Genomic DNA, 27,753 nt, shown 5'->3' on the forward strand with positions numbered 1-27,753 from the left:
GCAGTTCAGTGGATGAAGGCACTTCCTTTGAAGGCTGGCAACTTGAGATTCATGTCCAGGACCCATACGATAGACCGAGAGGACCGAGTCTTGTAAGCTCCCTCTGATCTCTCAAGTGCTGTCATGAGTGGACCCAAGATAAGGAGCTGAAAATGTAAGTAGAAATGAAAGATAAGATAGCACATTTTAGAAAAGTGCGAAATGAATGTCAATCTGGAAATAAATAGAATCGTGTGAGCAGTGTAGTGTGTGTGGGGGGGCCCTCCTTTTACGCTTGGATGCCTCTGCCTTTCCCCACCTGTTTCCACAAGTGCTAACACGAGTGTCCTTTAGTGTGTTTCTATAGGCTAGCTGCCTTTGTATGTGTATTAGCTGCTGTTTTTCTTTTAAACTGCCTCACTAGCCAAAAGCTTACCTTTCTCGATCCCAACGTCTCTAGAAGATCCCTTTAGGTCTTGTCATTTAATAGTCTGTGTTGTCAGTGTATCGTGGTCACATTGGGTATCTCTTGCACTTCCAAGCTATTTATACCAGAGAAACAAAACCCATCACTGTGTTCTGCCACCGCTTACCATTGTCCACTTGGGGCTTTATAACAAATACCACGGAGAGAGTGGCTTATGACCAACGTTTGTTTCTCATCGCTCTTGAAAAATGGGAAATCCAAGACCAAGGTGCTGGTAAATCCAGTATTGTTCAAAATCTACTTTCTGTTGGATAAGTCTTCTCAGTGAGTTCTCACAAGGTGGGAGGACTAGGGGAGATCTCTGTGTTCCTATTGGTAAGAAAGAACTGGGCTTTTCTTCTTATAAGGGCTATTGTGCCCTTATAAACTGGGTCAAGAAATACATTGGCAAGGCATGAAAGACCTAACCAGTCACTAAAGTCTCTGCCATTAGTTACCATCAGTGTCATAGCATTGGGAACTAGGATTTCAAACTATGAAGTGACAGGGCAAATATCCCACAGCACAACGTCACGTTTTGTCACCAAAAAGCCAAGATAGTATTTACCCCAGTGCCCTTTGCTTTAGCTTTTAGTTTGCCAGTCAGAATATTGTTTTTAGTATGTTTATGTGTTTATGTGTTGCTGTAACCTCGCTGAAATTAAGGTGGCTCTGAAAATTTATAGAACTTGATAAGGAAAGTAGAACAGAGAGAAAATAATATCAGAACCAAGAAGGTGGAGATGTTATCAGTGTCCAAGAATGCTCAGAAGAATGCCTCGGAGGCAGATCTTGGGGTGATGTTTGTCCGTCTTAGTGTTTCAAAGACTCTGGAAACTGAGGTCAAATCCCATGGGTCTTGCATTGAAAGCCTCCTCACTTTTAATGCACCTCGACCTGGACTCCCCTTTCCCTACAGACACCAAATCATTGCTGCCGTGAATCTGAAGCACGGAAGGGAGTGTGATGTGGAACCTGGAAACGACCAAGCAGCAAAGGCTCTGAGGTACAGCTGGGACAGCTCTCGTGTCTTGCAGACTTCACTCGCTGTACCCTTCTGGGATGAGATGGCAGAACTGTGTTAGCTACGATTGTGCCTGGAAGGCATGCCTGTGCCTCTCTAGCATGTGTTTCCAGTCAGAAGTCTTTCCTGCTGGCTTAGGTGGATCCAACAGAGAGGAAAACCAAAGCGGAAGCCATCATTCAGAGGCATGATTGTGAAGGAACCTTGGAGGTCACGTGTTATCACCTCCTCTGTACTGTATCACTCAGGTAAGAGGGGTGGTGAGATGGAGAGGGAAAGGGAGAGAGATAGAGAGACAGAGAGACAGAGAAAGACAGAAGAGTTGAGACAGAGAGAGAAGAGAGACAGAGACAGAAGAAAGAGAGGAGAGAGACAAAGATAGACAGAGACAAAAGAGACAGAGACAGAGACAGAGAGAAACACAGAGATACACACACAGAGACAGAGACAGAGAGACAGAGAAAGACAGAGACAGAGACAGAGAGAGACAGAGAGACAGAGAAAGACACAGTTGAGACAGAGAGAGAAGAGAGACAGAGACAGAAGAAAGAGAGGAGAGAGACAGAGATAGACAGAGTCAAAAGAGACAGAGACAGAGACAGACAGAAACACAGAGATACACAGAGAGAGACAGAGACAGAGAGACAGAGACAGAGACAGAGAGAGGCAGAGAGAGATAGAGGAGAGACCAAAAAGCTAAAATAATGCTGTATAGGCCCGTAATTTTGAGTAAGTTTTGTTTTTTAAAAATAAACTATTAGCTGACTATTCTGTCTGACCAGATTATACCACACTCTGAGAAATCATGTATCAGTAGGCCATCAAAGTCAGAAAGACCTTGATAAACAGACAAACAAGCAAACAAACAAACAAACAAAACCTACCACCACCACCACCATCACCACCATCACCACAACAAACCAAAACCAACTGAGAATGTTTCGTTAGGTGTCCCATAGACTGAGAACAGTTATTCAACCTTTAAAGTAAAAACTTTCCTGTGCTCAAAGTCTCAATCAAACTGGGTCGTGAAATTCAGGCTCATTGCTCTAAAAACAGAACTGCGGAGAGCAGTTGGCTACTTCCTAGGAGTCCTGGGAGGGTTGGGCTCCACCATCTGCACTCATCAGTGCTATGACCTTTCATTTCACCCCAGAGCCAGTGTGACGCCAGAGATGTTCGCCTTCTGCACAAGCATTTACCTGTTTCATGTTTACACTCCAGGCTTTTCTGTATCCCAAGGTCTCTACAACAAAGCATCGCCAAGTTTGGGTATGATGCCTGGTGCTGGGGGCAGCTAAGGTGGCTTTCTTTAAAAGAGCAGGTGAACTGCAACACAGGGTATTACTTCTGTGCCAGGGATGGGGTGCTTTTATCTACCAGCCTAGGCTCATCTTGAATCGACATCTTTAATCACTTCTTCCCTCCCTCCAGCCTTTGAATCTGCTCCTTCTACCTGGCCTTTCAGCACCGCTCTTTGACACTTCAAACCCAATTATTCCCAGTGCTTGGGTCTTAATTATTGTGTTTGTTTGTTCCACCACTGGGGATCCTCCCTGCCTCCTCCTTTAGTTCCTTTCTGATGTCTTTTCTTGATCTTGAAGCTGTTTTCTTGCAAAGAAGTTTGAGAGCAAGCGATTCCCTAACAAAAAGACATAAACAGAGCAGGGCAAATGTCAGATGCTCAGAGTAAGAAGTGGGACCAGACGGCTCAGGGTAAAAAGCTACAGTTGCAACAAGCTAGTCGTGGCCACTCATTCCCAACAATATTGATCAAAGGGATGAGGGATGGGCGAAGCAGAGTAGGAAGATGTATTCAACATGAACACACTGGGAAGAGGGACAGATAAAGGAATTTAGTGACCCCCCATGTCCCTCTTCAAGGTACCTACACGACCTTCAGGGACTTTTGCTCTTGTTTTTGTTTTGAGACAGGGTTTCTCTGTGTAGCCTCTCTAGCTGTCCTGGAACTCTCTTTGTAGACCAGGCTGGCCTCGAACTCAGAGATCTGCCTGCCTCTGCCTCTCCAGCACTGAGTTTAAGGTGTCCACTACCAGTGGCCAGTGCACCTTAGGTTTAAATAGAACAATGGAGCAAGGAGCGTACAAAATTAACCTCCGCCAAGGTATATTCTGGTTGATTATTGTCTTAGATCTGGTTCTTTTATGTGCTTACAGGAAGCCCTCGTTCTTATCATCAATTGTGGGGATCAATCACAAGATGATTATCATGGCTATAAGGTACCCGTATCAAGGGGGAGGTCTATCTTCAAGGATTTGGAGGTTTTGTTAATCTGAGAATCTCAAGGTGAGTGCAGATTTAAGACCATGACCTATTCACATGCCTTCAAGCAACATGAGAGAGGCTGACAGAGTAAAGGTATCAGCCTATCAGACTGCTATCCTGAATCTGCCTCTCTTGTGGCCCAAGAAGTGGATAAGGGCTTTAGCAAAACGCACCTCCTACTTGTCTCTTTCATGGAGAGTTAGGCATGTAGAATTCACGTTAGTGGCTTCCTTTCTAGGCAGGTTGTAGTTTAGGCGTTGGGAATTATGTGGTCGGCTTCCTAGAAAACTTACGGTGATGACTGAGAGAGAGGGCACACAGGACTGGGGAAGATCATCCCGACTGAGACTGGAACTAGTGAAAGTCTGAGAGTGGAGTCTTCAGGAAGGGATGGGGACAAGTTTTGAGGGGTGATCAAGATCACTTGGAAGCCTTTAGTGTGGGAGACTTAAGACGTGGTAAGGCCAGGATGCTGTGAGGGCAAGACAGAACAGGACATTTGGGGAAGTAAGGTGACCCTGAAATTTGTTTTACAGACTTAGACTTTTACATAAGTCAACATCATCAGGCTACAGCTGGAGATTTCAAGAGAAATCTACCTTAAAATGATGAGAGAGCGGGGTGGAGTCCCAGTAACCGTGGAAATAGCAACTTATGAAGAGAAGGTGCACGTTAGATTTCTTGGAAAGGAGAAAAGGTCAAATACCTGAGGATATTACTTGGTTGTTGATGAAATTTCTGTGAATGCTTAGGTCACGCGTTAACACACATAGGTTGAGATCTAAGGATGGCTGCCCGTCCACCCTGCTGCTTGGAAAGGCACCACTGTCCACGGCACTAAGGGTTATCATACGTTGTGAGTTCTCAGGCCTTCCCTCCTGGTTCTTGTCAACCTAGAGCCAGAGTGGAGTCAGGACATCCCCAGGTCAGCCTCCCTCTGGAGAATGAGAGGAAAAAATATACTTTTGTGTTGTGGGAAGGATAAAAAATGTTAGCTTTGATTTAAACCCATTTTTTTCTCAATTTCTGTGCTTAAATTTCATTCACCCAGTGGGTTGGCTTGGCTTGGCTGAGACTCCCTTTTGATTCTGACAAGATGCTCCTATCCTGTTAGAGACATGTTTGACTAGACACATATAGTTCAAAGGTGGAAACATTTCAGGATTTTCTAATAGTTTCTTCTCCCCAAAAGTTATGAGAATTTTCTCCTGTTTCCTTGGACATACATACAGAAGCCGTTATAAAGAGGACTTTTGTTTCAGTTATTAGTTTGCACAATTTTCTTATTCATTTAACTCATGATGGAAGGTATACTAATTATGAATGCCTCGTTGCTTGGGATCAGCTGCCTAATTTGAGCAGCTCCCTGTTAGGAGTGTTTGGTGAAAAGCATCTTGGTGTAGCTGTTGAGTGACACTGGGGTGTGGCAGAGTTAAGTAATAGTGATGCTGGCTGAATGCCGCTGCTAGATCGTTATCCAGGAACTGGCTTAGCTGGCTGGATGAAAGCACTGATTGTGGATTAAAAGGAAGGACAGTGGCAAGGAGGAAAGTCGCCATAAAACCCAACCCGACCAAACCCACAATCTGCTCTACAAAAGGCACCAGGAAAGGGCCTAAGGGAGCCTTGAAATTCACTCCCAAGATTCAATCTCTTCATTGTTAATAGCATTTTCATTTCTTCCAAATGATAAGATCTCTGTGATGACTCGTTACTTCTCTTCTAAAATTAAGTGCTAATCAGCAAGTTAATTGGAGCCTTTCCTGTTTGGCTTATAAATTAAAGTGCCTATTAGACATTTAAATAGACTTTTTTTTCAGATTGTAATCTCCGTTGTGAAATGTAGTGTGAATCATGCATCTGTGTACAAGTTGTACTTTAAGAAATTGATAATAAGTACCTTGAGGCCAGGAAATGCTAGCTTTTCATTCACCCATCTACCCATCTACCACCCACCCACCCACCTACCCACTCACTCAGCCACACACCCACCCATCCACCCATCCACCCATCCACCCATCCACATATCTGTCCATCCACACATCCGTCCATCTATTCATTCATCCACCCACTCATCCATCCATCCATCCATCCATCCATCCATCCATCCATCCATCCACCCACCCACTCATCCATCCCTTGAATGCTAGAATCCCTTCATGTTTCAGGCACTATGATGGGATTGAACCAGAAGGCATAGTCTTTTCCTCTGGGACTCAGTGGAGCTCAGAACAGTAAGAGCAACAGCTCCCACGCTGTCAAGAGAAGCGTTTGGTGGACCTGTTCCACCCGTTCCACTCATAAGAGTTTTGTCTTCTTCATGATGGAGTATGACCTAACACTGGTGGATGGTTTCAGAGGTTTCAAGGTTTTTCTATTGGCAAACAAACTAAGCTTTATTAAGTTAGCTAGTAGTATTCTGCATCAAGTCCTTATTTGTGTGTTATCTCCATACAATGCTTTGCTATAGAGCCCAGGCTGGGACTGATCTCAGATCTTCTTGTCAGTTTCTAGAGTCCAGGTATTATAGACAGGCATGTGCCACATACCTGGCTATATCAGGTCTTAAGATAAAGAAGGATTACAACCAAAAGAATTGTCACAGCTCAGAGAAGAAACTATGATCATATATTCTGCCCCATTTCATCCTTTATAATAGTCAGTTTAGAACAACAACAACTTTTTTTTTAATTTCAAAGAGAACTTTGAAGAGTATTTTTTTTTGTTGTTGTTTTTAAAGACAGGTTTCTCTGTGTAGTCCTCGTTGTCCTGGAACTTGATTTGTAGATGAGGCTAGCCTCGAACTGCCTTTGTCTCTCAAGTCAAAGGTTTACTTCACCACACTAGGCCATGAAGGCTTTTTTTAAAAATTTAGTTGTTGGCCCTATCTCCATCCATCCATCCATCCATCCATCCATCCATCCATCCATCCATCCATCCCTCTATATATCCATCCATCTATGTATGTATGTATATATCATCTATCTATCTATCTATCTATCTATCTATCTATCTATCTATCTATCTATCATCTATCTATCATCTATCTATATTTTTAGTTTCTTGAACTTATTGGATAAACTTTAATCCATCTTTTTATGAACCAAGTATTTCTTGTGGTATTTAGATGCACTTAGTATGGACACACTTTTGTTTTTACCTTGAAAACCTTGACATTTTTGCTTATCAATTTCACTGGTTTAGTCCGTCAGATAGTTTAATAAATTATAGCAGGTGAAAATGATCTATTTTAATTTACTTCATATGTTAGAATTACAATGGCAACTGCCATCAAATGTCTGTATATTGACAACAATAAGCTTCTGGTTTGGAAAGGACACTTCAAAGGCCCCTCAGCAATACCATGGCTTTGTGTGTCTGTTCAGAGGCAAATCTAAGGGCTCAGATACTTGATCTGGAGATTGCTTTCTCCCTTTAAGTTCAAAGGAGAGCAAGATGCTCACAGTAATCACCAGGGCTCAGGGGGGTTGTGGGCCACCCAGGGCATAGATCAGAGTTATGTCGGTAGAAGCCATTTTAATGAGAATACTCAAGTCATAACAGAAACTCTGTAATTTATGAAAAGAATTCGCTTTAGAAATACTATTGAGGAAATAATTCTCATATTGAAGTTCGGGCAGTTTAGAGGAAAATAGAAAAATCTGCAAGGAAGGTTTTGGCACAGGAAAATGACTTCTTAGAATGGACCAGGTGTTTGCGTCCCCCGGCCTCAGCCCCATGTGTCCCTGAGAGGATGTGGAGAGAAGGGGCGTATGGAACTTGTTGCTTCTGCCCTTGAGGCATGGCTGATCCCTCTTTCACTTTCTTTCTCCCTCCCCATTGACTGGAATGTGGAAACCTTGGACCATGGGAATGAAGACAGAGATAAAAGGCTCCGATATTCTGCAGAGCGTAGGGTAGGCACCATACCTGCCTAGATGTTTACATCAGACTGAAGCAGCTTCTTCTCTGTGTGTGTCAGAAACATTCTATGTGCCATAGTCTAACTTTTCCAGCTCCTCAATCTGTATGCCAACCATGTTGAATGAAATATTTTCCTCTATTTCAAGTGTGTTTTTATCTCTACTTATGTTGCTCTCTGGCCTGAACTGTATCTTTAAGTACGTTTTGCTCTATCAGACAGGCGAACACATATATTTGTTTTGCTAAATGCAGATCAAAGGGGTGTGTGGGATGGCTCAGTGGGTATGAGGTAAGAGTGGCTGCCCCACAAGTGTGAGGGATTGAGCTCAAGTCCTCAGAACCCATGTAAAAAGCCACACCCAGTGTGTCTATGGTCCCAGCACTGTGGAGGAATGAAGACAAAAGGGTTGCTGGGACTAAGCGGCTGCCAGCCTAGCTCCCCATTTTAGGAGAGACCCTGTCTCAAAGGCGTGGGGTGAGAGTGGTGGATCAGAACACTTGGCTTCTTCAAGCTTCCACATGTGCATATGTGCATGTATATGAACCACACTAACACACTAACACACAGATACGTAAACATACACAATAAAGATGCAGATTAATTATTTGGATTTTTCTGGGACATCTTCAAATGACCACATTTCCGCATGGAGGTAACTGCCCCTCTGTGGTTACCCTGACTAGACTTTGTGCTTTTCTACTCTAATAACACTAATGAGTACACATTGTTGAATATCTCTCAAGAACCATAGACTTCAAATCTATCTTACATATCGTAGGTCACTCAGTGTCATGTTGACTCTACAGTGCACCTTAACCTCATGGCTGCAGAGGAGAGACTGTAGATGTGGAGAGGAGGCTGGGTAGTCTCTCCCTAGTTCACAATGTTACGGAGAACAGTAGACCATGAAGCAGCTTAGCCTGGCTCTAGTCCTATGCTTTCGCTACTAAGCTTTTAGTTTAATTCCACATTTACCTGTTTCCATGTACATTTTGTGCAGTTAGGTGCTGAATTCTTCATATCCAGCTCCCTGAGGTTGGTTTCCAATGAGTCCTGTTAAATGAATGGGCTTCAGCCAAGCTTCTCTCACTATTTGCTTCACAAAGTTATGGTGTAACTATCGGGAAAAAAAATAATAAAACAAAAATCTCTGGAGGCCCACGACCAAGGACTCTATTTTGGTGTTTCTTTAGTGTTTCTTCACATCCCAATTCACAGATGATTGGGTGATGTGTGTTTCAGGCTAACTTTCGTCCCTTCTTGGGCTTCTATAACAAAACAGTCGAAAATGGATGACAAAATCTAAGAAGGCGTTTCCTCATCGTTTGGAGGTTGGATGTCTCCTGTCAAGATAGCAGCATGGTTAGTGTCTGACTAGGTTTCTTTCCTTGGCTTGTAGACACCTGGCTCACTTCTCGTGGCAGCCCTACTGTGTGGTTATGTTCACTGTCTCTTTCTTATAAAGGCGTCACAGTAAAGGGAATATAGTAATAAGGTATATTTATGAAAACAGAACGAACATGAATCTTATTAAAATAGGGCCCCATCCTATTGGACATTGAATTTTAATTATCACTTCAAATGCCCAGTTTCCAAACACAGTATGAGAGGTAATGTTCATCTTAGGAATCTGGGAAGGATACTTTCCTTCCCAGTTGATAACTGACAATGTGTAGATGATGTGGAGAGAGCCAAATAGAGCTTAATGCCAAGACAAGGCTCCGAAAGAGAAATATCTGAATGTCTGAGCACTTGCACTCAGCCAAAGAGTCAAAAGGCATGAGGTTGAGTCTTAGCTCTGGATCTCAATGAAAGGCAAGGCTAAGTAAGCCACCCCCCACCCTTGTAATCATCCACACGAGGGGGACATAGTAATAAAGCGTTTATGAAAACGGAAGGGACACAAAGCTTGAAAATACATTAATGCTTGATTTATAGTAATGCCTAGTAAGTTATATTTATTTATTTATTCATTTATTTTTGAGACAGGATTTCTCTGTGTAGCCATGGCTGTTCTGGAACTCAACCTGCAGCTCTGTAAACCAGGGTAGCCTCAAACTCACAGAGATCCACCTACTTCTACCTCCCAGGTACTGGGATTAAAGGCCTGTAACGCCACAGCCTGGCTCTGATAAGTTTGGTTTGGGTACCCTAACAATACTTATTACTTTTTTTTCTGTTCTAAAACATCCTCTTTTAGCTCCATATCAATATCACAGTGATCTGCTCTGTAGACTTCCTTTACCCTCAACCTGTGCTGAACATGACTCAGTATTGCAATTCCACCTGCCCTGCGGGCGCCATTTCTCTCTCAGAAACTCTTCAGAAAGATTTCCCGAATAGCTGAATCTATCTCAAGTGTTCTGTTTCTGGTTGTTTGCTTAGATGATGGATGTGAGAGCAAGTCAACGTGATAGTTCTCAGAGAGCCTCCTTTCAATTCATGCTGAATACAGGGCAACACGTCCTGTTTTAGAAATGCTTTTGCTTCCTTGGCCTTGTTCCCACACATCTAGGAATTCAGCCCACCTGACAAGCAACCCTCATTCAGTTAAAAAAAAAGTAAGGCATGAGACATAGGTGAAAGGTGATTGCCCCTGCCCTATGATGACAGGGTGTGTCACATTCAAACTCACACAAGTTTGGAGAGAGAATTTTAACCTAGTAAACTCAGAATGGAGAATATTATAAAAAGAGTAAAGGTGCCTTCCAAATCATATATTCTAGAATGTTCCATGACACCCATTACTCAATTGTGTCATGGCCTTGAGAATCTCAAGATGTTGACTCAGACTGCCTAACCCTCAGTTTCTAATATTTCTCTATTTCAATGGGAGTAATGACGATGGTTCCATTCTTCCTCACTTTAAAAATAACTGAGTGCCAAATACAACATGCAGAAAGTTTTATAATACTTGCTGTCTCTGAGATGTTCTTTCTCTCACCTGCCTGGTATCAACTCACTTTTTTTTTTTTATTAACTTGAGTATTTCTTATATACATTTCGAGTGTTATTCCCTTTCCCGGTTTCCGGGCAAACATCCCCTTCCCCCCTCCCCTTCCTTATGGGTGTTCCCCTCCCAACCCTCCCCCCATTGCCGCCCTCCACCCATAGACTAGTTCACTGGGGGTTCAGTCTTAGCAGGACCCAGGGCTTCCCCTTCCACTGGTGCTCTTACTAGGATATTCATTGCTACCTATGGGGTCAGAGTCCAGGGTCAGTCCATGTATAGTCTTTAGGTAGTGGCTTAGTCCCTGGAAGCTCTGGTTGCTTGGCATTGTTGTACTTTTGGGGTCTCGAGCCCCTTCAAGCTCTTCCAGTTCTTTCTCTGATTCCTTCAATAGGGGACCTATTCTCAGTTCAGTGGTTTGCTGCTGGCATTCGCCTCTGTATTTGCTGTATTCTGGCTGTGTCTCTCAGGAGCGATCTACATCCGGCTCCTGTCGGTCTGCACTTCTTTGCTTCATCCATCTTGTCTAATAGGGTGGCTGTATATGTATGGGCCAAATGTGGGGCAGGCTCTGAATGGGTGTTCCTTCAGTCTCTGTTTTAATCTTTGCCTCTCCCTTCCCTGCCAAGGGTATTCTTTTTCCTCATTTAAAGAAGGAGTGAAGCATTCACATTTTGATCATCCGTCTTGAATTTCGTTTGTTCTAGGGATCTAGGGTAATTCAAGCATTTGGGCTAATAGCCACTTATCAATGAGTGCATACCATGTATGTCTTTCTGTGATTGGGTTAGCTCACTCAGGATGATATTTTCCAGTTCCAACCATTTGCCTACGAATTTCATAAACTCGTTGTTTTTGATAGCTGAGTAATATTCCATTGTGTAGATGTACCACATTTTCTGTATCCATTCCTCTGTTGAAGGGCATCTGGGTTCTTTCCATTTTCTGGCTATTATAAATAAGGCTGCGATGAACATAGTGGAGCACGTGTCTCTTTTATATGTTGAGGCATCTTTTGGGTATATGCCCAAGAGAGGTATAGCTGGATCCTCAGGCAGTTCAATGTCCAATTTTCTGAGGAACCTCCAGACTGATTTCCAGAATGGTTTTACCAGTCTGCAATCCCACCAACAATGGAGGAGTGTTCCTCTTTCTCCACATCCTCGCCAGCATCTGCTGTCACCTGAGTTTTTGATCTTAGCCAATCGCACTGGTGTGAGGTGAAATCTCAGGGTTGTTTTGATTTGCATTTCCCTTATGACTAAAGATGTTGAACATTTCTTTAGGTGTTTCTCAGCCATTCGGCATTCCTCAGCTGTGAATTCTTTGTTTAGCTCTGAACCCCATTTTTAATAGGGTTATTTGTTTCCCTGCGGTCTAACTTCTTGAGTTCTTTGTATATTTTGGATATAAGGCCTCTATCTTCAACTCACTTTTAAGGATTAGACTAGATATCGCCTCTGTGGCCCTATCAATTTTCCTTATCATAACTCTTGGCTACAAGATATGGGAAGTTTTTTCTATACCCAGCCACCAAGGCTTAGATGGATGTTAAAAGAGTTTAGATAGTTTTTTCACATCTTTCAGGTAGCAGTCAACGTGTACTTTTCTGATTTGGGATTACCATCCCCATGTCCACTAGGACACCAAGCAGCATTTTTCTCCTTCATCCTGGCCATACTTTCTTCTCAGCGAGCTTCAGTTAGATGGGTTCAGTCTTGACTCCGTAGTTATCTACCACTTGAACTTCAACTTCAAAAGCCCTTTTATGTCTAGGAGTTGAGAATCATGTAATCTGCTGTACACAGCCTGAAAGACCAGTGTTGTAGGGGGCCCAACAAGTTATGGGTGCTTAGTGTGGGCCGATTATTATGACAGTTGTTATTACTAATGTCATTGTCATTCCTGAAGAATAAATGATAAGGCAGTTTCTATCCAATCGGGTTTGGGGCAGTGATTTTTCAAAGAGTTGTTTTGTTGGTTTGGGCGACCTTCGTAACACACAATAAAGCAAAGAGGTGGAGCCTGCAGAAGAAAAAGAAATGGAGGAAGGGAGGCAAAGATATTCATATTATTTCATGTGTGTTTTCTATTATTATTATTATTATTATTATTATTATTATTATTATTATTATTAATTACGTTTGCCCCAAATTGTCCTTGATCCACAAAACCTGAAATTTTTATATCAATTTCTAACAGTGAAACCAGGATTCAATAATATCTTTTGTGTGTGACCTTCGTAACGGAGGCAGACAGCAGGGCTTACACTCAAATCTCTGGGATCAGACAAGGAAGCAGGAAGTCTGACCTGTGAGTGGTGGGCAGTCAAATGACACCTGTCAAGTGTGTGTGGAGGCAGAACATTGATGGTTGTTTTCCCCTGACGCAGGGTACAAGAGCACCCTGACCCTGGATTCCTTTGGGTCAGCTCTTTTAGGAGAGAACAAGACCAGGTGTTATCTGCACAGGGAGGCTTGGAGGCAGAGAACAACCTTTGAGCCTTTGAATTGGGTCTGCAAGGGCTTTTCTTATAAAACTAATCTCCTTGGGTTCTTTTAAATTATATATATATTCTTTTAAATTATATATATTCTTTATTTGTTTGTTTTTTGATTAGCTTACAAAGTAACATGTTTCCTTATGACCTTTTCCACACATGTTTTGTTTTGGTTGGCTCTGTCTCACACTTTCCCCCCCAGTTCCTGGCCTCACTGTAGCCTTCAACCTCCAGGATTCTTTTGTTCACCGTTGTATATGTGTGCTTTATTACACTCTCTGACCCTGCCATTGAAGTCTTTTTTCCCCCACCTTTGGGCTTCTGGGAAGTTTCCTGACCTCTATCCACACTTATCCCCACCTAAATATACACACACAGCAACAAAAACCAGAACCCATAAATGAAAGGAAACATGTTTGTCTTCCTAAGCCCAAATTACCTCCCTTATTATCACAAAGCTGTTTCACCCATTGTCCCACGAATTTTATGACTTTGGCTTTCTTTACGGCTGAATGAAATTTCGCTTGTGCTAATGTACCACGTTTTTTATTATCCATTCATCTTCGTCTGGTGACGAGCATCTCGGCTGTTTCGGTTTCCCAGCCATTGTGAATAGAGCAGAAGCAGACACGACTTCACAGGTGCATCTGTGGCAGGATGTGGGGTCCTTTGAGTGAATGCCCAGGGGTGGTACAACCGGGTCATACGGAAGTTCTATTTTCAGTCTTTTCCAGAAGCCTTCTGACTGACTCGCATAGGTGGTTTGCACAGTTCACACCTGAGCACACTCACCAAGAGTGTGCAAAGGTTCATCCCTCCTCCCCCGTATCCTCACCCACACTAGTTCTCACTTAATTTATGGATGGATGATTGACATTCCTACCTGGGTGACACTGAGTCTCTAGTTTTAATCTGCGTTTCCCTGAGGAATGCTGAACAGTTCTCCCAGTATTTACCGATCATCCCTATTTCTTCTTTTGAGAGCTCTCTGCTGATTGACAGGGTTCAATTAATTTTTTACCGTTCTTTACACTGTCTAGGTAGTAACTCCTTGTCTGGAATACAGCTGGCAAAGTTTTACCCCATTCGTAAATGATGGAGTCTGTACGTTGGGAATTTATTTCACTCTGCAGAAGCATTTTAGTTTGAGGAAATCCCATTTGGTGATCTGGGGGACTTTCTCCTGTGCTATTTATTGAGAGCTGCTATGCAGAAAGTCATTGCCTACTCCTGTAACTTGGAGTATATTTCCTATGTTTTTCTTTGAAAGGTTCAGGTTTTAGGCTGAGTTCTTTGATCCACTCTGAACTGATTTTTGTGCAGGGTGAGAGATCTAGATTTAACTTCATTCTCTCACAGGTGGATTTCCAGTTTTTACTTTGTCTTTTCTTTTCTAATTTTCTTTTTCTGCCTTTGCTGTCTTCTCTCAGGCCTATTTTTGTGATGGGCCAAGACGAGCTTTATTTTGGTTTACTCGTCGTGGTGAATTTCCGTTTTCAGTCTATGTAGTTATAAGCGGCACACCAACTTTTAATTAGGTTTACACAGGAGACAAAGAACCTCTCTGAGAGACGGGTGATGTGGTCAGGACATTTCTAAATTCTGATGGGATAAATTTAGCCCCAGTTTGAAACACTTTGCTTCCTGGATGCTTATGGAAGCAACACTGTTTCTGGGAAAGAATGCTACTTGGGCTTCGATTTTACGATGTAAATGATTGCATTTATATATCCCAAGTCAACATGCGACCTCACGAAACATGGTCTTGATGCCTAGATAAAGAGAACATGAGCTTCCCTCACCCCAACCCCATTTGACCTCTTTCTGTCTCACCGCCAGACCTACACATTTTAGGCAGGAGGGTGTGGCTATGGAAAGTTTCTACAGTGTATCCCCAGTTGGCCTTTGCCAAACTGTGTTTCAGCCCCAGACATGATGAACCGTTTCTATTCCCTTCCTCTCAGCAATGCTGACTTATGCTTTGCCACCCTTGGCTGTTTGTACACGCAATTACCATAACAACCACGGCAGAGTTGGGTTGATTCACAATTTAGATATTCAATAAACTTTATCAACTTTTGGAAGCTCTATGCCGGCATTCATGCAACCATCACCACAACCGTGATGTGAAGACTTACCCTCCCTCAAATCCTCTGGGCTCTGCCTCCCTGGTGCTTCCCCTGCCCCTTGCCCTGTCTCCTGGCGGCTGCTGACCTGCTTTCAATCATTAAGATTTTGCCTTTTTCAGAATTTTCTCTTAGGTAGAGTAATTTTATAACCCGATTATTTTTTAAAAGAATCTCATGAATGATTGATTGCGTGACCTCTTTTATTTAGCACATCGTGTTTGCAATTTCCCCATGTTCCTTCATGTAGCTTGTTCTGACTACTGAGAAGTGTGTGTGTGAGTGTGTGTGTGTGTGTGTGTGCACGTGCGCATGCACATGGGTATGTATATATATGCATGGGTATATAAATGCATAGGACACACACACACACACACACACACACACACACACGCACACACACAATCCGTCAATCCGTGCAATGGCTGATGGGCAGGTAGCAGTCAGTCTTCAAGCTTTTCTATCTCCTTTCTCCTTTCCTGGTCTCCAGTTCTGTTCCACTAAGGCAGATAAACTTATTACTTTACTTTATACACTTACTTCATACTACTTATGCACACTCATTCCTGATCATTATTCCCCATACCCTTGGATTCAGTTGCCCAATTGTTTTCAATGCCCCTGCTTCTCAAGCTCTAAGTGCAGCAGGACTGACCTGACCAAGAAGACCCTTTCTACCTGATCTTCAGCAGCTGGTTGGGTGGCACAGTGGTTTGAATATGCTTGGCCCATGGGAAGCGGCACTATTAGGAGCTGTGGCCCTATTGGAGTAGGCATAGCCCTGTTAGAGGAAGTGTGTCACTGTGGAGGGGAGGCTTTGTTCAACTCTGGCCAGGATGATCTCTGGATCTTGTCCCTTCTTGGCTGCCTTTGGATCAAGTTGTCAAACTCTCAGCTCTGCCAGCACCATGTTTGCCTGGATGCTGCCATGCTTCCTGTCATGATGAAAATGGACTGAACCTCTGAACCTGTAAGCCAGCCCCAATTAAATGTTGTCCTTTATAAGAGTTGCCTTGGTCATGGTGTCTCCTCAAAGCTATGGGACCCTAACTAAGACAGATGGGAGTTAGTGGCCTCTCACATGTGAACTTGGTTATATAGTTTTATGACTCAGTGACATAAGAAAGGTGACAAGAGAGTGTGACTGGCAACTTACTGGGAAGTTCTTACTTCGGTTCTTACTGAATTCTCTTACTGGGAAGAACTTAAATGTTCTAAGGAAGGTATTAAAAAAAATCCCAAACCACTGGTACTGAATGTAATAACCACACTTAAATAGTTTCAGGTTTACAGGTCTCGAAGGAATTTGAAAAGGGAGTGGGAGTGAAGAAACAGTGGAAGTTCCTAGAACCAAATGCACCAAGTGTTTTGAAGTTTGTACAGGTTTTGAATATGGTCCAGCCATTTTCAGTAAACACGTATCAGATTTCTTAAGTCTGGAATGACCGAAATTAAAGGCAGAGGGTGGGGGAGAGCCAGTTTATGAAAAGATACAAAATGTTTCTAGCATAAAGCTGAGTAAATTCTATTTTGCTCAAAGGTGCAGAGACTGTTAGAGCAGTTAATGGAGAGATCCCCCTTCCTCTGTGGAAGACTTATCCTTATCCACATCTAGTGAGAGATTTGAAATTGGCAAATGCAACGTGGCTTAAGCGGAAATTAATGGACAAGGAGTTCGGTCCGTAGTAGTGGCCGAGTTGTGAATCTTGCATCTGGCAATGCATTTTGGATTTCGGAGAGAGTAGAATGAAGACGAGCATGAAGAAGTGGGAGCCACTCCACATTTCCTTCCAGCTTAGGGCCTGCCCTGTCCCTTTAAACACCTTATTTGAAAACCCTTTTTCTGAATAAACTTCATCAGGGTCAGTGCATCAGTGAAAAGGTGACAAAGTATCGAACGCTTTAAAGTCAAGAATGGGAGGCCTTGGACTTTCCTGTCTCTGTTTCTTTCTCTTAAAATGGAGCCATCAGCCATATCTTATTGAGCATGTGCCAAGGATCTCATGTTCAGTGTCTTGGGTCTTCCCAAAATCTTATAAACAGTGACCTATGGAAGGAATAAGGTACAGAGAGGTTATATGAAATCTGTGAGTGGCTGAGCCAGCAGCGAACCAGGGTCACTGGACTCCATAGCCTGTCGGTTGCAGCACACCACAAGGTCTCAATAATGCTTCCTGCCTGGTGGTGCCACTGGTGTTGAGGAATTGAGACTGAGCATGCTCTCTGAGAAGCTAATGCATAGGAGACAGCTTCCTGTCTCTTACCTAAAGTGCCCAAATCCTGCCCTTCTCAATACCATTGCCTCTAGTCTCTCTCTCTCTCTCTCTCTCTCTCTCTCTCTCTCTCTCTCTCTCTCTGTGCGCATGCGTACGTGTGTATGTGTGAAAGAGAGTGTGAGAGTGTGCGTGTTGATGTGTGAGTGTGTGAGTATGTGTATGTGAGTATGTGTGAGTGTGCCACTGTGTGTGTGTATGAGTGAGTGAGTGTGTGTGTGTGCGCGTGAGTGTGAGTATATGTGAGTGTGTGCGAGTGTGTGAGAGTGTTGAGTGTGTGAGAGTATGAGTGTGTTGTGAGAGAGGGTGAGTGTGAATGTGTGTGTATGTGAGTGTGTGTGAGTGTGCCAGTGTATGTGAGAGTGTGTGAGTATGTGAGTGTATGTGAGTGTGAGAGTGTGAGTGTGTATGTGAGTGTTTGTGAGTGTATGAGTGTGTGTGTGTGAGTATGTGAGTGTGAGAGTGTGAGTGTGTATGTGAGTATTTGTGAGTGTGTGTGTGAGAGTGTGTGTGAGTGTATGAGTATGTATGTGAGTGTTTGTGAGTGTATGAGTGTGTGTGTGTGTGTGTGTGTGTGAGTATGTGTGCATGTATATGTGTGTATGAGGAAGGTTTTAATGTTTTGGTAGTAGTACTGTTATTTTTTTTGTAACTCATAATGAACCAGATGTTCATTCATAGCTCATTTAGATTTCATTTATGTAAGGGAGATGGATTCTATTTTATTGTTGTATATTAAGTGTAGACACAGGGGAGCAGTGCAAATTGGGGAGTTTAGGAAGATAGCGAGCTGAGTTGAGGACTGTACACTTTTGCTCAGTGTGTAATAAGGCAACTAGTTAGAAGCTGCTCCACAGAACTCTCTTCATGGAAGCTCCGGTAAACTGTGCTGCAGGCTGAGCCTTCCCGGGTCACTGGGCAGCGAGGTAACCGTTCTGTTTGAGGGCTGTAAGTTTGTGGATCAGGATTTTTTTTTAGTATAGCAAGAGTTTTAGTTTGAAAAAACTGACATACTGTGGAGAACTGGAAAACAAGATTCCGGAGGCCATTGGGCTCATTTATTCTCTGAAGCGCCTCTAGTCATATCTGGCTAATGGTCTAACTGTGAAAATTCTGAGGTTGACTTTTACCTGATATTCTCATTCAGAAAAACAAAAATGAAACAAAGACCTTTGAACTGAAGTTTGGAATTAGAGAGAAGATGCAAAAAGGAAATGCCAGTCAAAGAAAAGAAGGGCAGACAGCAAACCCTGTAACGTAGGCCGACGTCCAGCAAAAATATGCCAGGAGTTTGAAGCAGGGAGTGGATGAGAAGTCAAGCCTTCCTTTGCCTCTTTGTGTTTTTCACAGTAGATCAGTTCTTTTTCTACACAAATAGCCAAACTAAAAATGTGCTTCATGAGCAAAGGTGGCCAAAGTGGCAGCTGGGTTTCCTGCTGCACAAATTACCTTGCTCTCGGGCCTGCTAATTCCCGGCCTGTGCACACTTTTCTGCTGGTTAGACAGCTCTGGTCATGGAGGACAGCGAAATTTGTTCTAACAGCTCCCTTTTTTCTGTGCACCTTGATTCACCACAGCCAAAACAATAGAGAGTAAAACACAAGAAACGAACCCAAACCCCAGGGCAGACAGCAATTTACCTTCCCAGGGGTTACTCACTGCAGAGGCTGAGCTGGGGAGCAATGTTGGTCTGAGTGTTAGAGGTGGTGAGGGGGCTGCCATGGAAGGGTGGCCCAGACGTGCCATTTAATTTAAGAAGGTACCAAATCCAGGGATTTGGCATGGGGATCCATTGTGGAGCGTAATCACTTCAGTGAAGCCAGAGTGAGCTGTGCAGGTTAGGAATATTGACTTTAGCTTCAAGGCTTGCTCTGGACCTCTTGTCTGAGGAGTTCTCCAGGAATCTCCCCGATACTCGTCCAGTCTTTACCACCCAGGACAGGAGCAAAGTTTGCCTATGAAATTCTTGAGTAGCATTTTTAAAAACATATGTCATTGTGCCTGCCTTTTAACTTCTTTTTTTGGCATTTCTATAATACTTTACTACTTGAAAAGTGATTTGCTTCACACACGATTTTGTATAGAGCTCATACAAATACAGGTCATTTATGGGAAGAGCCGATACCAACTTTGTGAGATGCCTTACCATAATCGTATTTCCTCTTTTTAAAATAGAAATTGTTATTAATATTTTACATACCATATATTTTGATCACATTCTTTCTCTCCCCCCAACTCATCCAAGATCTTCCCCTTCTCTCCCCTCTCCCCCAAAATTAATGTCCCCCCCGGAAAAAAATGTCTACTAAAAGCAAAAAACAAAGATCAAAACAGACAAATAAAACCCCCAACAACACAAAAAAAATACCAAACCAAATCAAACAAAAAGCACATGACACCCCCTCTTAAAAACCCTCCAGACACCTCATAAAACCCCAAACCCACAATGGAGTCTGTTTTGTCTTGACTAACTGTATCTGAAGCTAGAGGGCCTCTCTCCCTTGTCCTGGCCACTGCGCGGCAGGGCAGACAAACTGCAGGGACTGCTCTCCCATGCTCACCTGCTTCGGCAGGCTTGCCTACAACTCCTGCAATGAAGGCCTGCTCTACTGTGGATCCGGGGCAATATGCGGTGCCCACTTCCCCAAGTACTACAGCTGGCGAGGGGTGGGGCAAGCTCTCTTGCTCTCATGCTTTCGGGGCCAGCTTTCTCACGATTCCCTGGGCAAGGGCTGGGTTCAGCTCTGCACAGCACTCAGACATCAACATGGCCCTGGGTGGTAGCCCAGACCAGGGATATCTGCCCTATCTTTGGTGGTGAACCCAGACATGGCCTTCTGCAGTAGTGCAGCCAAAAACTTCACCATGGCCTTAGGTGGCATCAAACGGCCTTGCACATCAGGCTATTTCTTACTACACTCGAATCTCCAGTTCTGCCCCTCTTCATTGCACCCACATCCTTCTGGTTTCTTTTTCTTCTCTATTTCCCCATCACTTACTTGCTCCTCATAGTGGCATCTGTGGGTTTCCAGGTGTCTGGGGTCATCTCAGGAGTGGTCTCAGGAGTGCTCTGTCCCCCTTGTGAAGAGTGGCACTGGTCAGTACCCCTCTCGGTGTGGTACTTAACTAAATTATACATTTGGTGTTCTCTGCACATTTAATCTTTAATTGCAGCTTCTAGTTGAACATTCTGGCCCGTGTGTGTGTGTGTGTGTGTGTGTGTGTGTGTGTGTGTGTGTGTGTGTGAGAGAGAGAGAGAGAGGGGGGGGGGGGAATCAAGGCAGGGTACAAATGGTGATTATTATTTTCTTCTTTAAAAGTCACCAAATTCCTAAAATTATAACACTTTTGCTTTGCAAGGAGAAAGTTCTATCTCTGAAAGAAACCAAGCTGGTAACTTAGGAAATAGTTTGCTGCATTATAACATTTTATTTAATAAAACATTTTAAAGACTATATGTTAGTACATGAAGACTATTTGAGGAAAATACATTTTCTTTAAAATTCTGTATCATCTTAAGGAAAGAATATAGAGAGGTCAGGGAAAATTCAGTCAAAATAACAATCAGGTATTATTTATAGAATACCTACAGTGTGTTAAATGCCATTAATCAATTAACTTAATGTTCACAACAATTCCAGGAAGCAGAGAGAACTTTATTTCTTCCTTCAGCAGTTAAAGAATTATTAGGAATACTGTGTCCAAGGTCATGCAGCTATGGGAGGTGGATTCTTGCTGAAGTTTATCTGAAATCTGAAGTAAGTCCTTTGTTTCTCCAACAGTATTAAATTTTTATGAAAATCACATGACAGTTATAATGATTAATTTATCCGCAAATGATAATTTTATACATCGCTATAGCTAAGTCCACAGCACTCAGGTATTTAGGTCAAGCATTATAGATATTTCCACTTTATGATGGGCTTCAGTCAGTTAAAGGTCTTAAATGAAATAGATAATTTTCTACCCTTAGCACAGAATTCTGGGAGCAGACATCTTGTAGACCTGACTCCTTTAGGTTTCTACCCTGCTAACTTAATCCATAAAGTCCTAAAGTATTAGCCTTCCTAAGGTAAGCTGATAGGTTAAAATCATTCTCCCTGCGTACGTCATATTACTTCTGCTTCTTGGGAAAATGCTAGCATACTAGTAAATTTCTTTTTCTTGTAAAAGTTTTACTTCCTACACTTGAATGGCTAATAGTTTTGTTCCTTCCTATGACTCTGAACCTTAGGAAAGAATTACCTAATACATATAAAAGAAAAGATCAAAGATTTGTTTTTAAATCCGGCTATTTGTATAGTCAGCCATTTAATAATTAACACTTAGAAATCTACGTATTGTCGTTTCCCCATGTCTACAAGGTATTGTGAGCATATTTAGTGGTGTGTATCCTCTTTGATCCCCTTCCACCTCTGCAGACGAAACCTCTTCTCCTGCATTCCTGTTCTCATCACTTCCCTTTTGTGCAGGTAACCATCCCTTCTGTGAGTCCACGATTATGTGTGTCTTCTCCAGAGGACAGTGCTTCATAGGGCTAATAGTTCTGAATATTTCACAGGACTCGTAGTGTCTAAATCTTTTAATGAGATGAAATAGGCAACTAGGACTTGAGTAAGACTGAGAAAGGGCAAAGAGTTATGCAGCTATTCCTATGTAAAAGTTTTATAGATTGGAAGATTAAAAAAAAACAAGTAAACTGCACTTCTTGGTAAACATTTGTGTTTGGTTGGTCACTTAACTTTTTGTAATCATAGTTGTAAATCCTACATTCCAACGACCCTGGAGGCCATGTTTCTGGGTAGGTAAAATGACTTCTCTTTAATTATGCAGTCCGTGTGAAACCTTTCTGCAGCCCAATTCACACACCTGATCATGTCCTTTTAAATTCTTCCTACAAGTGTCTCTATGGCAGTCAGTTTAAGATAATTATTTCTTTTATTTTTGAAAGTATAATATAGTTACATCATTCCCCCATTCCCTTTCTTCTCTGTAAGTATCCCCCCACCCCAACCCACACCTTGTTCTCTTTCAAATTTATGGTCTATGGCAATCTTACTTAAAATACCACAACTTGGGCAGGTCGAGCAATATTAGAAGGGCTGCAACAATTTGACTGTAAAAGAAATTTGATTGTAAATACTTTATAGCTTAAGGAGAATCAGAACACAATATTCTATGAACTGGGTCAATTAGTTTGAATAACTGTGAGAGTTCTAGTCATTTCTTTTCTTATAAACACTTTATAAGCAGTGGGTCTGCTTCTCCTTATGTTTCCACTTACCCTACAGTCCCTTTTGTTAGTTCTTTGTTAGATAAGCTTGTTTGACCAGGTGTAGAATTCCTGAAATGCTTCAATATCTAAATGTTGTTTCTCTTGCAAACAAAGTCTTCTCCCTTTTCATGATGCTTTCTAACTGTGAGGTTGAACTTTAGCCAAAAAGGAACTGTCAAGCTCCTTGTTGGTTAGGTATAAAACACAGAGGCAGTCTTAGCCATGTTTCTACTCAGTATCCTGGTCTGGGAATATGGTACACACTATTTTTAAAATGAGATCATCTTGCCAGATCACCTTCACTTTGTTTCTGCTATTGTGTGACACTGTGAACACCCCTTTCTAACTGCTAAAGAAGACCTTACCATGTACAGAATTCTCATTTGCTATCCAAATTTTTGTTCATCTAGTCCTCAAAGAAAGCTACAAATTTGCAATAAGGAAGCCAGATTCCTCATAGCATTTGTTAATAGAAGTTTCTGGAAAAATCTACACCTTCCACTGCTAAATAACTGGTCAGAACTTCATTGATTGTGAAGAGCTTAGAATGTCACATTAGCTAATTGGCCAAAGCCAAATTATCTTGGGCAATCTTTAGTCTCTTAACAGCTAAGAGGCTAGGTGTACTCTCCTCCTCTGTACCTCACTTAACAGCTTGTGACCTCTAGGTAAATCCTTTGAGATGTATAGATTGATACCTAGTCCCATCAACTCGTAGGAATTGAATATCATGTTACAGCATCTGAGGCTCATAGCAGACATTTCTCCTGCCCTGCTTTAACTCACTAATGTTTTCTACCAATGAGCTTAAAAGTTTCTTGATTTATGACTTGCATTTTTTTATGTTACCATAAAGTCTTTATGATAGTGCTTCTGCACTGGAAAATGGAATTCAGAGTAACTTAAGTCTGTGTCCCCAGATCATGGTCATTTATATGTGGTCTAGAATAAACTATCTCTTATCTCCTTTGAGGTGCTTTTAAGTTGGAACATGAAATTATTTACCAAGATGTGACAGGGAAAGACCATGCAGAAGTTCCCCCATCTTGTATTCTTGTGAAAGCTATTTTAGGTTTAACTAGAATTTGATCTCCTTGATGAGAAGTCACATGGAATATTACCTAACTCTAGTCTAGGAACCCAGAGTCAAGAGGCCCTGGCTAACTTATTTTATCTTCTGATAAAATGCCTGTGTGTGCAAACTTCCCCTTCTATCTAACTGCTTATCTTAGCTTCCATGAAACTTCTTGCTTGTGCAAACTCCCCCTGCAGTCAAAGAAAGACACCAGGATGTAGTTTTTGCCTTAAAAAACTCCTTAATCATTTGCGAATGATATGATAATATACTTAAGTGACCCCAAAAATACCACCAGAGAACTCCTACAGCTGATAAACAACTTCAGCAAAGTGGCTGGGTATAAAATTAACTCAAACAAATCAGGAGACTTCCTCTACTTAAAGGATAAACAGGCTGAGAAAGAAATGAGGGAAACGACACCCTTCACAATAGTCACAAATAATATAAAATATTTTGTGTGAGTCTAACCAAGCAAGTGAAGGATCTGTGTGACAAAAAGTTCATGTCTCTGAAGAAAGAAATCAAAGAAGATCTCAGAAGATGGAAAGACCTCCCATGCTCATGGACTGGCAGGATTAATATAGTAAAAATGGCCATCTTACCAAGAGCAATCTACAGAGTCAATGCAATCCTCATCAAAATTCCAACTCAATTTTTCACTAGTAAAAGCAATTTGCAGATTTACTTGGAAAAGCAAAATACCCAGGATAGAAAAACTATTCTCAACAATAAAAGAATTTCTAGGGGAATCACCATCCTTGACCTCAAGCTGTATCACAGAGCAATTGTGATAAAAACTGCATGGTATTGGAAAAGAGGCAGGCAGGTAGATCAGTGGAATAGAATTGAAGACCCAGAAGCGAACCCATACACCTATGGTCACTTAATCTTTGACAAAGGAGCTAAAACTACCCAGTGGAAAAAAGATAGCCTTTTCAACAAATGGTGCTGATTCAACTGGCAGTCAGCGTATAGAAGAATGCAAATCAATCCATTCTATTGTCCTGTACAAAGCTCAAGTCCAAGTGGATCCAGGACCTCCACATAAAACCAGATACACTGAAACTAATAGAAGAGAAAGTGGGGAAGAACCTCAAACACATGAGGCACAGGGGAAATTTTCCTGAACAGAACACTAATAGTTTATGCTCTAAGATCAAGAATCAACAAATGGGACCTCATAAAATCACAAAGCTTCTGCAATGCAAAGGACACTGTCAATAGGACAAAACAGCAACCAACAGATTGGGAAAAGATCTTTACCAACCCTACAACTGATAGAGGGCTAATATCCAAAATATACAAAGAACTCAAGAAGTTAGACTCCAGAGAATCAAATAATTCTTTAAAAAATGGGGTACAGAGCTAAACAAAGAATTTTCAACTGAGGAATACTGAATGACTGAGAAGCACCTAAAGAAATGTTCAACATCCTTAGTCATAAGGGAAATGCAAATCAAAACAACCTGGAGAACCCACCTGACCCCAGTGAGAATGGCTAACGTCAAAAACTCAGGTCGCAGCAGATGCTGGCAAGGGTGTAGAGAAATAGGAACACTCCTCCATTGTTGGTGGGATTGCAAGCTGGTACAACCACTCTGGAAATCAGTCTGGTGTCCTCAGAAATTTGGACATTGTACTACATGAGGATCCAGTTATACCACTCCTGAGCATATACCCAAAAGATGCCCCAACATATAAAAAAGACACGTGCTCCACTATGCTCACAGCAGTCTTATTTCTAATAGCCAGAAGTTGGAAAGAACCCAGAGGCCCTTTAACAGAGGAATGGATGCAGAAAATGTGGTACATCTACACATGGAGCACTACTCAGCTATTTAAAACAATGACAACATGAAATTCGTAGGCAAATGGATGGAACTAGAAAATATAGTCCTGAGTGAGGTAACCCAATCACAAAAGAACACACAGGGTATGTACTCACTGATAAGTGGATATTAGCCAAAAAGTTTGGAATACCTAAGAAAAAATTCAGAGATCATATGAAGCCCTAGAAGGAGGGAGAGCAAAATGTGGATGTTTCATTCCTTCTTAGAAGGGAGAAAATACTCATGCGAAGAAACACAGGGACAAAGAGTGGAGCAGGGACTGAAGAAAAGGTAATCTAGAGACTGTCCCACCTGGGGGTACATCCCATATGCTGCCACCAAACCCAGTCACTATTGCTGATGCCAAGAAGTACTTGGTGACAGGAGCGAGATATGGGTGTCTCCTGAGAGGCTCTACCAGAGCCCTACTGATACAGATGAGGATGTTTGCAACTAACCATTGGAGTGAACAAGGGGACCCCAATGGAGGGGTTAGAAAAAAGACTAAAGGAGCTGAAGGGGTTTGTGACATCATAGGAAGAACAACATCAACCAACCAGACCTACCAGAGCTCCCAGGGACTAAACCACCAACTGATGAGTACACATGGAGGGACCCACAACTCTAGCCACATATGTAGCAGAGGATGGCTTTGTCCAGCATCAATAGGAGGAAAAGCCCTTGATCTTGTGAAGTCTTGTTTCTCCAATGTAGGGCAATGCCAGGGCGTTGAGGTTGGAGTGGGTGGGTGAGAATGGGAGCGCCCTCACCGAAGCAGGGGGAGGTGGAGGGGCTTTGGAAGAAGGGGGAAAAGGGATAACATTTGAAATGTAAATACATAAAATGTACAAGAAAAATAAAATAAAAAATCTGTTACTCTGAACACTTGGTGATGTACTTGGGCCCCAAATACTTGAGGGTGACATGAAGACTTTCAGTTGGCTATAAACTGTGTCTGAGTGTTCCTTTCTGATGGGATGCCTGTGACAAAGGAATTTCTGTTTGCAGAATTAACCTTTACTTTTGATTGGTGGTGATTATGCCGCTGCTTAACCCTAGGCATCTTCAGCTCCTTATTGATTTTTGCATGCTACAGTAAAATGTCAAGGCATCAGAAGTGAAATTTGAAATCTAACAAGAAACAGGATTGTATACAGTTGTTGAACAATGATGAAACTCCCAACATCTAGCACAATTAAAGCAGCTAGCAATGGAGGAAGGCAATGACCTACCCAGACAGGAAACAATCAAAATCAAAAGGGTGACCTCACCACAATTGATTAAGAAAGGAATTTGGGGAAATGATGGAGCAAAATGAAAGGTTTTAATCACCCTGCACAAATCAGATGAAGACGGTATCATATTTTGTTGGAAAAGGGTCACCAATGAAACCCTCAAAATTCAATCACTGCTTGCCTCCTACCCTATTTCTATTTGACCAAGGAAGAGGAAGCTAAGAGTTCTGGTTTGTGGCATACCATCACAATAGCTCTATCAGGCATCTGTCTTGTATTCATCTGTTTGTCTGTCTGTGTGTGTTATTTTCCTAATCTTTTCTAACCTCATTCTTGTACAGCTGGTGTGCTGGGATCTCCTGATGCCACTCCCTTCTTAGGAAAGTGCGACATAGTCACTCCTGCCTGAATCATCTCTGTCCGAATGCATACATTCTGTGCGCTGCACTCTTGTCAGACAAGTTTGCTGTTTAGTAAGGACTTAAGTGGTAGAAAAATCTCAGGTAGGAGAAAAGACAAATGTCTTTGTCAAATATTTGCTCTCAGTGTAAATGCCATTGTCTCTGGTTAAATGAGGTACTGTTTCTGGTCATCAATAATTCTTTGATTTCTGAATGTGCCCATTTCTCCCTTCTGTTTTGTTAAGAAAAGGAAAAGGAAATGCCAGGGCTCTTGATTCTTAAGGAGCCAACACACAATCGTCCTTCAGAAATGAGGTTTATTAGGAGAAAGGACCTCAGCTATGCTTAGGTCTTGAGCTGAAAGAACATTAGAGAGGAAACAGGACCATATAGTAAAAACAGAGTA

At 42.2% G+C, this 27,753-nt stretch overlaps 1 long non-coding RNA gene across 1 annotated transcript in view; it reads left to right on the forward strand.

Moving 5' to 3' along the window:
- Window positions 1-27,753, forward strand: part of LOC134485807 (probable cyclin-dependent serine/threonine-protein kinase DDB_G0292550) — a 72,038-nt gene that overhangs the window by 2,396 nt on the left and 41,889 nt on the right. Inside the window, exons 1-3 of the long non-coding RNA XR_015676990.1 lie at window positions 1-154; window positions 1,365-1,717; window positions 3,647-3,776. The exon at window positions 1-154 is cut by the window's left edge and continues 2,396 nt beyond it. This is a non-coding gene — a long non-coding RNA (probable cyclin-dependent serine/threonine-protein kinase DDB_G0292550). The remainder of the gene's footprint in view (window positions 155-1,364; window positions 1,718-3,646; window positions 3,777-27,753) is intronic.

This window comes from Rattus norvegicus, chromosome 2, assembly GCF_021556685.1.
Source record: "Rattus norvegicus strain SHRSP/BbbUtx chromosome 2, alternate assembly SHRSP_T2T, whole genome shotgun sequence".
Classification (NCBI taxonomy): domain Eukaryota; kingdom Metazoa; phylum Chordata; class Mammalia; order Rodentia; family Muridae; genus Rattus; species Rattus norvegicus.